At 36.1% G+C, this 12,754-nt stretch overlaps 1 pseudogene; it reads left to right on the top strand.

The window, feature by feature from the left end:
* The first annotated feature begins 19 nt into the window (after positions 1-19).
* LOC128249964 (5S ribosomal RNA) lies at positions 20-138 on the top strand (annotated as a pseudogene).
* Positions 139-12,754: the final 12,616 nt, after the last annotated feature.

The following is a 12,754-nucleotide window of genomic DNA, read 5'->3' as shown; positions in this document are numbered from 1 at the left end:
TTATTTGCACCGTTGGTGACGTTCTGGTCATATCACGTTGAGAGCACCGGTTCTCGTCTGATCACCGAAGTCAAGCAACGTCGAGCCTAGTTAGAACTTAGGTGGGTGACCGCTTGGGAAGCCTAGGTGCTGTAAGCGCCACACTGTATATTCATATACATATACGTCGCGTCTTGTCCCAACGTTCGAAACGTGGAGTAGATAAAATAGTGGACAACTGATGAAGGGATTGTTCTTTATGTTGCCTGTCTCGTTTCTCATTTTGTTCACGTTTTGTTTTGACGTCCTGTATTCATATATGCATGTATATATACATATATATGTAGGTATGTACATATATGTATATATATATTAATTAATTATATATATATATATATATATATATATATATATATATATATATACATTTGTGTGTGTGTGTGTGTGTGTGTGATAGATAATCTGCAATGTTGAAGATATCTTTAATATCTTACAAGAATCACATCAGAAGACGATGAGGGGGGAGGGTATCCCGCAATTCCACACTACGCCGTTTTGAAACAGAAATAGTAATACAAATAAGATTTCACCAAGGGAAAACATAAATCAAGGAAAAAATAAATATTAAAAAAAAAAAATAAGAAAGTATAAAAAAAAAGAAATAAGAAAGTAAAAAAAAAAACGAATAAAGAATAAAATTAAAGAAAAGGAAAAACACAAAAAAAGCGAAAATAAGCAAATCGAGTATGGAACGAACTCGTTATCTTCCGCTTCAGTCGGCTCGTGCCAGCTTTTTGTTTAGAAATTCCCACCCACCCAGCAATCACCAGGGAGCTCTGTGCGTGCATGAGTGTGTGTGTGTGTGTGTGTGTGTGTGTGTCTTCATTCCCCCATCATCAACCCCCCGCACAAGTGCTGACTTGTCAACAAAGGAATATGTAGGGCGGGAATGGTTTCGGAGTTGGTGTCAACGGTTTAGGCTGCAGTGTAAGAGGTGGTGGCAGTTGTTCAGCCCCCGGTCAGCCTCTCTTCGAGCAGACATTTAAATTCAAAACATCCCATCCGTGACTATCGCCACTTTTTATTTCGTCTGGACCTGTGTACCTTGCATTATTTTAACCAATGTGCTCTCTTTGCTCTTTTTCGAAAAGACTATGGATTGATCGGGGAAGACATTTCACTGCTATTTCTAGCGGTTCTGGTGATATTAATGCTCTATGTAATTACGTATGTATATATGTATATGCGTATGTGTGTATATATATGTATGTATATAACGATACATCTATACGTTTGTATACGTTTATATATATGTATAAATATATCTATACGTTTATATATATGTATATACATATATGTGTGTGTGTGTGTGTGTGTGTGTGTGTGTGTGTGTGTGTGTGTGTGTGTGTGTGTATGTGTGTGTGTGTGTGTGTGTATATACATATATATATATATATATATATATAAAATGATACATCTCTACGCTTATATATATGTGTATATGTATATAAAACGATATATCTATACATCTAAATAATAATCAACGGAGTTTGGGAATAGCTATCCTTCGAACTCCCATACCTCACGGAGAATAAAAAGTGGAAGGCAAAATATACCAAAAAAAAAAAAAATGGAAATTTTCACAATTTATTTTTCTTTTAGTCAGAATCACACATACACATGTATATAAAATGATACATCTATATCTAAATATAGATAGATAGATAATTATACATATATATACCTACCGGTATACAAAAATACATGCACATACATGCATATATATGCACATACTCACACACACACAAATATATATGTGTGTGTGTGTGTATGTATGTGTGTCGATACATTGTGTTTTTTATGCAGTATACGGCTTGACTATATTTTCAAATGCCAATTCGTATTAGCTGTGCATGCGAATGTGTGTGCATGCATGCGTGTGTATGAAGTATTTATGAAAGAACAGGAGGAGATGGAGGAAGAAGAAGAGGAGTAGATAGGATGGTTTTAAAAGAATTGAGCGGGAAATTGATCGTTATTAATTGTATTGTCACAATTAATTGTATTGTCAACCGACGCTGACAGCACACGCCGTCACTACTACCACCATAACCACCACCACCGCCGTCACCACCATCATCAACAAAAGGCCTAGTTTTGGAGATTTCATACTTTTTACTCAATACAATATCTACATACCACACACATATACACAAGCATATATATATGCATTACATATATGTACATAAATACACACACACACACATACACCCACCTAGACACTCACTCATATGTATATATGGCTGTCACGTGTTAGGTAACAAGGATTAAGCTTTGGAATCTCCATCGTTTATTTCCAATTTCTTTATTAATCGTAATAATTCATTAACGCAATCTAAATCAATTTGTGTTTAATTGCTGTACAAAAACTTTGCCGAAGATGTGTGTGTGTGCGTCTTTACGTTCTGAGATCAAATACTGCCGAGGTCGACTTTGCCTTTCATCCTTTCGGGGTCGATAAATTAAGTACCAGTTATGCACTGGGTCGATGTAATCGACTAATCCTCATCCTCCAAATTTCAGGCCTTGCGCCTTTAGTTAGGCGGCGAGGTAGCAGAGTCGTTAGCATGCCGGGGGAAATGCTTAGCGGTATTTCGTCTGCCGCTACGTTCTGAGTTCAAATTCTGCCGAGGTCGACTTTGCCTTTCTTCCTTTTGGGGTCGGTGAATTAAGTACCAGTTACGCACTGGAAATGATGTAATCGACTTACCCATCCCACCCGAACGAAATTACTGGCCTTGTGTCAAAATTTGAATCCATTATAAATGAACATACAAAACAAATAATAATAATTTGTGTGTGTTTGCTTAAGTTGACAAAATGATGTCCGCAGACACAAATGGAAAGATTTTACCAAAATATGAACGAAGGAATTGACAAGAATTATGGACAAATTTCGACTCTGTATTTGGTTTGTAAGATACTTGACATGCATTTGAACATTGAAACGGATATTTTTATATTTCAGATGGTCTGTAATGCCAATGATGAACACTCTCGCTGGTTTTATTTCATTTCATTTTGTCAGTTGCTCAACTATTTGACCAAAGAACTCACTTGGAATAGAGAGGGCATGTGATTGCAGGGGAAAGTCCTTGACAAACTTAATTGTTTGATTGACTAACAGAATGGTTAAACAAATAATCGATTAGGTGATTAGGTAAATAATTAACGAACAAGAAAGAAATGAAATATTGCGGGTGTGTATGTGTGAGTTTATTATTAATCAAAAGACATTCTCGGGATACAATAATATCGGGAATCGAAACCACAATCTTACGATCATGATGCCGACACACTAACCACTAAGTCACGCGCCTCCACACACACACACACACATATATATATATATATATACACACACATAAATATACATACACGGACACACACACACGAATATATATATATATATATATATATATATATATATAAACAAATATATATATATATGTGTATATATATTTATATATATGCATACATACATACATATATATATATAAATGCCTTTGGTATGTTGATTTGGTGGAGGTTCATTACATAATTTTGTTTTGAAAGTGGGAAAATATGGAAAAGTATAAACATATGTTTATATTACACACGCTTACACACACACATACATATAAAAAAGGTGACCGTAAAGAACGTATCCTACAAGGAATACGGAATGAAATACAGAACATAACAACAGCAACAACAAGAAGAAAATAGGAAATAAAACCGGCAGAAATAAAATGAAGAATTTCACTAAATCCCTTCAATTGATTTATAGGCACAGAATTACATGTAAAGTTTTGCATTTTGAAAAATCGTAAAATTCATATGAAAAACATTTAAAAAAAAAATATTTGTATAAATGCGAACAAAAAAGTGTCGTAGAATCAAAGAAAAGAAATAAAGTTCGTCGTTTCGTTTCGTTACATTTTGAAACCGTGACTAATACGTATAATTCGGATAGGTTTTTATGCCGGCCAACATCAAACAAGAATTTGAAGCCTTCGCTACGCAATATATAATGTTTATTAACCTGCTAAATCATTCTAATCACAGACACGATAAAATAAACAAGCAAGAAAACAATATATATATATATATACACGTACGTATATATTATATATAAATGTATACATGTGCTTGTGTGCGTGCTTGCGTGCGTGTATGTATGAATCTGTTAATGTGAGAACGCATGTATGTATTTATTTTCCTATACACATACAAATATGTGTGTGCGTATGTGTGTGTGTGTGTGTATATATATATATATATATATATATATATATATATACATACATACATACATACAAGGAAAAGTGGAGGAAAAAGGACGAGAAAAAACAACAACGTGAGGAGGTAGTACATGCAAAGAATTAATGAGACGCTCAGAGAAGGAAAGAAAGAGTGGTTGTTTTACGTTTCGAGCAGAGCTCTTCTTCGGAAAAAGGAGACATAGGAAAGTCCATATATATATATATATATATATCTCTAGAATTTTTCAAAATGTAACGACATGTGAATCGTTAGCGATTTATTTCATCCGTCTTCCTTTTCTCTTGAACTTTCCTCTGTCTTCTGTTTCTGAAGAAGAGTTTTGCTCGAAACGTATAACTACCCTTTCGTTCCTTTCCTGAGCGTCCGCTAATACTTTGCATGTACCACATCCTCGCGTTGTTAATTTTTTTCTTGCGTTCGTTCTTCGTTTTTTTTATTTACTATACACACACACACACACACACACACACACACACACACACACACACATATATATATATATAATACAAAGAATATATATGCATGTATATATATATATATATATATAAATATATATATACGTATGTATATATGTATGTAAGCATACATACATGTATGCATATAATTTACACACACACACACATATATATGTGTATATATATATATGTGTGTATATATATATATATATATATATATATATATATATATATATATATATATATGCAATCATACATTCACAAGCGCATACGTCCATATATAAAACAAAAATGTTGGTCGCAGTTATGAATTAGTTGTCAACGAGGCAGTCGTCCTTCGGAGAGTTTGCAGAATTAAATCTCATAAATTATAAAGAGTCAAATCTATCATCGGATTTCAAATGAGACTTACACCTTCTTGCTACAACAACACACTTGGATAACACACACATACGCACACGCACGTCCGCACACACTCACACTCACACACACACACACACACATGCGTTTACATATATATACAGATACATACATTCATATATGCACATATGTGAATGGCGATCTTTCGATACCAGTACTAAAGATCGGCCTTTTCCGTAAAACCCTAATCCTAACACCCTAGTGAAGATTGTGTGGGTGTTACGGAACAGGCCGATCTTTGGTAAAGATCGCCGAAGACACTTTTTACGGAAAAGGCCGATATTTGTTGCTGGTATCGAAAGATCGCCGTTACGTTGTACTCTAAAGCGCACAAAATAACGTCGTTAGTGTTACGAGAAGAGCTAAGTCTTGAAACGTTAATGGATTCGTGGAAATAGGGACACCGTTGTTCTGCATAATCGACTTACATTGGAAATATTAAAAAATGTTTTATAAAACAAATTAAATTTCATTCTCTCCATATACAATGATATATAAAATGTGTGTTGTGTGTGTGTGTGTTTGTTATGTGTGAGTGAATGTGTGTTTATGATATAAGTACACAATATCATGAGCTATCCACTGTTTACCGAATTTCTTTACATCTATATCTATATATGAGAAACGTCGATCAGAACAAACATTAAATTCGAGTCAACGATTTTATATATAAAACCATACCCCCACAAGCATTTGTTCATATATAAATATTACCATGGTTGTTAAACATATAGAATATATATATACAAAAAACACAGAAGGTAAAAAACATTTACGCGAATAAAAACACAAATATGTAGAACAGCCTGTCAAAAAACGTAAATACAATCGACAAAAATTCTAAAACGTGTCATGCTACTTAAAATCAAATATACAATAAAATAAAATATCAATCGATTAGAAAAATTATTTAAGAAGTTTTTTATTTACGCCCCCCACAAATATCAAAAAAATTATTAAAGTTTTCTTTTATTTTTTTTTTACTCCCCTCACAAAAAGGAGTACGTCCAAAAATGTTCAATTAATAGGACCAACACTTCACCTGTCGCCTGACGTGGAGAAACGTATTTCTCGCAGCCATTCAGCAGGGGGGAGCAGATCTCTTGGCCCTTTCAACCGGGCTTCTACAGCAACAATTACATCCAAATACCGCGACCTGATGTCATTTAGGAAGCGCCATTGCTTCCAGCTCGACATCAGGCCACGTACATTTAAACAACCAAAGTGAATAGCCATAAACGCCTTACCTTAAATTATTCTGAGTCTCCACCTCATCTTTTTTTTCCTCTCGCGGGATCGGTGCAGGTAATCCTAGGAATATGGAATGATAAAAGTCCATCCTCGTTGTACTAACAGTCTTCCTAAATTTTTTCTAAAGGATTCTGTGGGTTTTTTTTTTTTTTTTTTTTTTTACTGACTTCATAAATGTCGTAGTTCTTAAACTTGTCTGAGATTTCCGTCCATGTATATCGCTGTATCTCTAAGTTTCAAATCTCTCATTAATCCTGCGTCGTCCGTATTAACCACCATCACTCCTCTTTCGTATTTTTCCCTTTTCGTTATTTTCTTGCGTCTCTAGACGTCGCCGCTTTGGGCTGTGTATAGTAGGCTACATCTTCCTTTTGTTACACAAACAAAACCCTCCAAAAAAAAAAGTTCTTTTAACGCCGCATGGCTAATTTATAATAACCTCTCACATGACCAGTCTAAATTTTCTAACACATTCAAAAAAAAAAAAAGAAAGAAAAAAACGAATTATTGAATTATTCCATTGCTAAATATGCAGGTGGCTGTTGTTAATAAAATTTTAACTCTCCGGTTTCGATACCCAGCAAAACCTAAATATTATTTACCACATTTAATTTTAATTCTATAAACTTTCAGAAAAGTAGAAGAAAACTTATAGTTGCAAAAAGGGATCACCTCAGTAAATTTATCTAAAGTTTTAGGCCCGAAAGACTTAATGATGGCAAGGGATTCCCTTACACATAACTTATACTTGTTAATATTAACTCTGAAATAAGGGTCACTCGATATAACAGACCATTCAAGAGAATAACTTTTATTATTCTTCTTTAAACCATGTATAGTCGATCTTTCGATACCAGTACCAAATATCGGCTTTTTCCATAAAAAGTGTCTTCGGCTTTCTTTACCAAAGAAACGTCTACTTCCTAAATATTCAACAATATTAAGTCCTGAAAAATTTACGATTAATTTTTATTTTACATATGAAGTATTTGAATAATGATTTTTTTTTCGCTTGTATTTCGGTAAAGCTTCAAAATCATTCTTCTCAATTTTTATTGAATTCTCGATAAAATTATTGTGCTACCAACTTACATTTTCCTTCCCATTTTCTTTTCATTTATTTCAATGTGTTGCCCTTAGCTCTTTCTTATATATGCTTGAACAAGAGACGAGAAAATGTCCTATTTGTGAGGCCATTCTTACAGATTTAGTCAGGGAACTTGCAAATATGATATTTACATTAAAATTTAATACAATTACATTATTTGGTGTAGGATCTTCACTTGTACTTTGTGGTTTCGCGCGGTTGAGGAAGTTTTTTTCATTTCAGGCTTTTGTTATACGTTATAAATATTTGTTTGCGGTTAAGTGTGGTACATGTGTTCTATTTCATATGTTTTTTAATATATCTTTTCTGCAAACAGGATGCATGTTCGTATAGCATACTATATGCATGGTTTACATGTTTATATTGTGCTACACTCGTTGCAGCTCTGCATTATTCTATGACCAGATTTACTTCTTTATAACAATACACGTCATTAACTAATGTTTATTTTAAGCGTAAAGTTTCTTTAGTGAAAAATAATTTTGATGTCCATTTATGAAGAGATTTGGGCGATCTTAGGATACCAGTACCGAAGATCGGCCTTTTCTGTAAAAAGTGTCTTCGGCAATCTTTACCAAAGATCGGCCTTTTCCGTAAAAAGTGTTGGAGGGAAAGAGAGAAACGACGTCGTAAAAGCGAAAGAGATAGAGAGAGCGCGATTTCTTTTGAAGTTGGCGCTGGTGTGTGTATGTGTGAGAGAGGGAGGGAGAGAGAGAGAGAAAGAAAGACAGAAAGAAACAAAGAAAGATAGATAGATAACTGAAATTATTTTTATTTCCGGTAATTTTTCAGATGAACACCCGCACGATCTTCACTAGGGTGTTAGGGTTAGGGTTTTATGGTCAGGATTAGGGTTTTAGGGTTAGGGCTACGGTTAGGGACGGAATTCCCTAACCCTAACCCTGAAACCCTAACTCTCACCCTAAAACTCTAACCCTAACACTCTAGTGAAGATCGTGCGGGTGTTAATCTGAAAAATTACCGTATTTCCTTTTTATAGTGAGTATGCTAGACAGAAAGTGTGGTGAAGTTCTTTTGTTAGTGTGAGAGAGAGAGTGTATGTATGTATGTATGTATGTACACTTTTTACGATAAAGGCCGATGTTATGTAAATAAACACTAGTGGGTGCTTTGGTACTGGTATTGTAAGATCACCGAGATTTGGTTACGGATATATTGTAAAATGGTTGTTTCCGCCGTGTTCAGCGAGATCTGGGAAAAATATTTGCATTTTTGTTCTTAAGACGTCAAGACAGGTTTAGATAGACGCTGTAGTGTCTATCATAGGAGAATGACTTCCCTTTTTTACGAAGACAGTGTGTTCAACACACTTGTCTCATTGGTACAGCGGAATCTGGGACACCGCTGTTTCGACATGTTGCGTCTCATCAGCCAGAAGTACCCAGCTTCTTTGGGCCTAGCCAGGCTGCAAGTCTGTGTTTATACTTTTAGCGAACAAAACGTTTGCTGATCGGTGTCAATCGAAATAAAATCGTTGTTTGCAAATCGCAGAATATAGCATACATATTATGCAATATTACTCTAGGTAGTCTATTTTGTTATATATATATATATATATATATATATATATATATATATATATATATTAGCGGTATTTCGTCTGTCGCTATGTTCTGAGTTTAAATTCTGCCAAGGTCGACTTTGCCTTTCATCCTTTCGGGGTCGATAAATTAAGTACCAGTTGCGCGCTGGGGTCGATCTAATTGACTGTGCCCCACAAAAAAAAAAATTAATAAATAAATAAAAAAAAAATTCCGGCCTTGTGTCTGGAGTAGAAAAGAAAGAATATATAGTATATATAGTATAAAGTAAAATAGCAACACTGATGTATGTTGCTATCAATACTGGAGAATCTTCTGCAGTAAACCAGACTTCATTGAAGTTTCGACTACTTATGTATAGTACATCTCTGGCTGGCTGAACGCAACAGAATTGGGATAACTGACTCAGTACCTTGTCCGGCGTAGCTGCAAGCTTCTCGGCTATTCAACACGAACCAACCTCTGCTATCCAACTAATTTCTCTCACAAACTCCTGCGTCTCATGTCCATGTGAAAACATCGGTCTGGTTACATATTGTATCACATTCTAATATACATGCGACTCTGGAGTACTCAGCCAGCTATACGTTACTACAATGAAAAAGCAGTTCACTTGATCGAACAGTCAAGTACTCATCGTCGAAGTCGACGGAGGACGTAATTACTTTTTATAGACGTTAAGACATACTGACACTTTTTAACATTGCCGTAGAGCAATAAAATTTGGCAGACATAAATAGGGAAATAGATTGTATAAATCATAATAACTATCCACCCAGACATGTATATATATATATATATATATATATATATACACGTGGGTGTTGAATGTTTTTTCATTTACATACATGTAAACGGTCGTGTGTATATGTATATATGTGTGTGTGTGTGAATGTGTTATGCATATTGTGAGTTCTCTCTCTCTCTCTCTCTCTCTCTCTCTCTCTCTTTATATATGAACATTTATGCACATATAGTTCTATACACATCTATACATATTTATAGATACATACACACACAGACACACGCACGCACACACATGTATATAGACAAATAATTAATTGGCAGAAAAGTTACAAAAGGGATTTAAAAGCCGAGAGTCAAGTACACACAAGCAAACCACCAAACTCAGTATATTTATATCTATCTATCTATCTATCTATCTATCTATCTATCTATCTATATATATATATATATATATATATATATATATATATATATATATATATATATATATATATATATATATATATATATATATATACAGAGAGAGAGAGAGAGAGAGAGAAATGGGGAAAGATAGGATATAGATTTTACGTGTATGTCTGTGTATAAATATACATATATATACACACACACACACACACACACACACACACACATATATATATATATATATAAATATATATACACAATCACAACAACAACAATACCAACGATAACCGCAGCAACAACAACATGGATGAAAACAATCACGACAACAACAATACCAACAATAACCACAGCAGCAGCAACAACAACAGCCGTAGCAACAAAAACAACTGCAACCCCATGAACACCAACAGCAACAACAACAACAGCAAAAACGAACACATGAGGACAAGCAATAGAAATAAAAACAATAACAGAGAAAAAATCGAATACAACAGCAACAATAACAGGGAGAACGGACACACAGACACAGATAACCATAGGCACAAGAACACAGACAAAGGTAAGGCCATGGGGGTCAAGAGGGAGAATAAAGCTGAATGCAACAGAATTCTTGGACAGGGAGTCAGCAGACCTAAAACAGAAAACACTAGATGGGATGGTAACAATGGCGGTGGTGGTGGTGGTGGTGGTGGTGGTAGTGACAGTAACAATAGTAGTGGTAGGAATAACAGGATGAATGGGAGTAGCAATAACGGCAGTAATAGTAGTGGTAGTTACGAAGAAGACAACTCCAGAGGGGCCAACAACAGGAATACTAGCCTCCTTGACACTCAATTCTTCAACATACATGACAAAACTTATGATATGAGCCGGGTATACCCGACAACATTACCCTATAACAAAAGAGTCTGCATCCCTAAACATACTCATGACCACATGGAAGCACAGTTCACTATAGCTAGGACAAAACTTAGACAGATTTTAGAATTATACACTAAGAGACAGAGACAGAATAAGACAGAGGCCCAACAACTTGGGAATATACCCGCAAGTGGCCTACACAAGCTCATGCAGCGCACGAAAAAGGGAGAAGTGGTATGCCTTCCCACAGATAAGTCCGGCAGAATGTCAATAGACAGCCTGCCGAACTATATCCAGGCAATGCAACCTCACATCGCCAATACGAAGGTAACAACCTTACAGGCGCATGAGGAAAGAGAAAAAGTCCTCAATGCCCACATGATGATGTGGACAATTGTCCTTAGACCCCAGAGGCGCACAGCCAACAACTTCCAAGCCTGGAACAATGATATCCCGACGCTGTATGGGCTCCGTAAGGACCACAAAGTAACAACTAATCCTGTAGTGGGACCACCAACAAGACCAGTCTGTGGAGCGAATGTCGCTAGTAACTACAGGATCTCCTACTTCCTCTCAATGATCATACGCCCCATAATCCAGATGTCACCTGATGTCTGTGACAGCACGGAAGATCTCCTCAGCAGGATCAACGACTGCAACAACACTTGCAACCTGACAGGGTGTATAGTGGGTAGCATGGATGTGGTATCACTATACCCATCTATCGATGTGGATTTTGCAGTGGAAAAGTGCGTGGAAATGATCAACGAGAGCGAAGTAGAGTTCCAAAAAGTCAACACAGAAGAACTGGGCCTCCTACTTAGATTGACATATGACGATGCATATCTAGATAGATACGACCTTAGAGATTTCTGCCCTAGTAGACGTCTAAGAGGTAGACCACCCACAATTACCTCTATGGCTAGGAAGACCCCTATAGAGAGATGGAGTGGATGGACCAGAGCCATACGGACCCCCACTAATATCCACCAGGTAAAGAAAATGATCGCACATGCACTAGGAGCTAGTATAAAGGTCACCCTAAAAGGCCACACCTTTAAATTTAACAACAAATTATACGCCCAGGACGAGGGGGCAGCCATCGGGGTTAGTATCGCCGGTGATGTGGCCAATCTTTTCATGGTATGGTGGGACAGAAGGCTTAAGGAACGCCTGACACAGAACTCCATACTCGTGAATGTGTACTCTCGATATGTCGATGATATCAACTTAGTGGTAAAGACACCCCCACAAGAGAGTACCCCTGAAATAGAAATAGAAACTAAGACTATGGAGAGCATCCAGCAAATAGCTAACTCCATCCACCAGAGTATTAGAGTTACGATAGACTACCCTACTAAACACCCTAACCATAGATTACCTGTATTAGATACTGAACTCTGGCTAGAAACTAAGAACAATAAAACCAGAATCCTCCATTCACACTATACAAAACCTATGGCCTCCAAGTACCTGACCCACCGGAACTCGGCTATTGCGGACAATGCCAAATTCAACATATTGATGGCAGACCTCGTCAGAGTAATGCGAAATGTCTCCTGCATGTGCGACCCTACAGAATTAAAGAGACATATACAACATTTCGTCCACCGCATGCAGTTCTCGGGTTACAGCCA

Source organism: Octopus bimaculoides, chromosome 18, assembly GCF_046866305.1.
Source record: "Octopus bimaculoides isolate indiv1 chromosome 18, ASM4686630v1, whole genome shotgun sequence".
NCBI classification, from domain to species: Eukaryota; Metazoa; Mollusca; class Cephalopoda; order Octopoda; family Octopodidae; genus Octopus; species Octopus bimaculoides.
The sequence above is the reverse complement of the archived record's forward strand: the minus strand, read 5'-3'. Positions and strand labels throughout refer to the sequence as shown.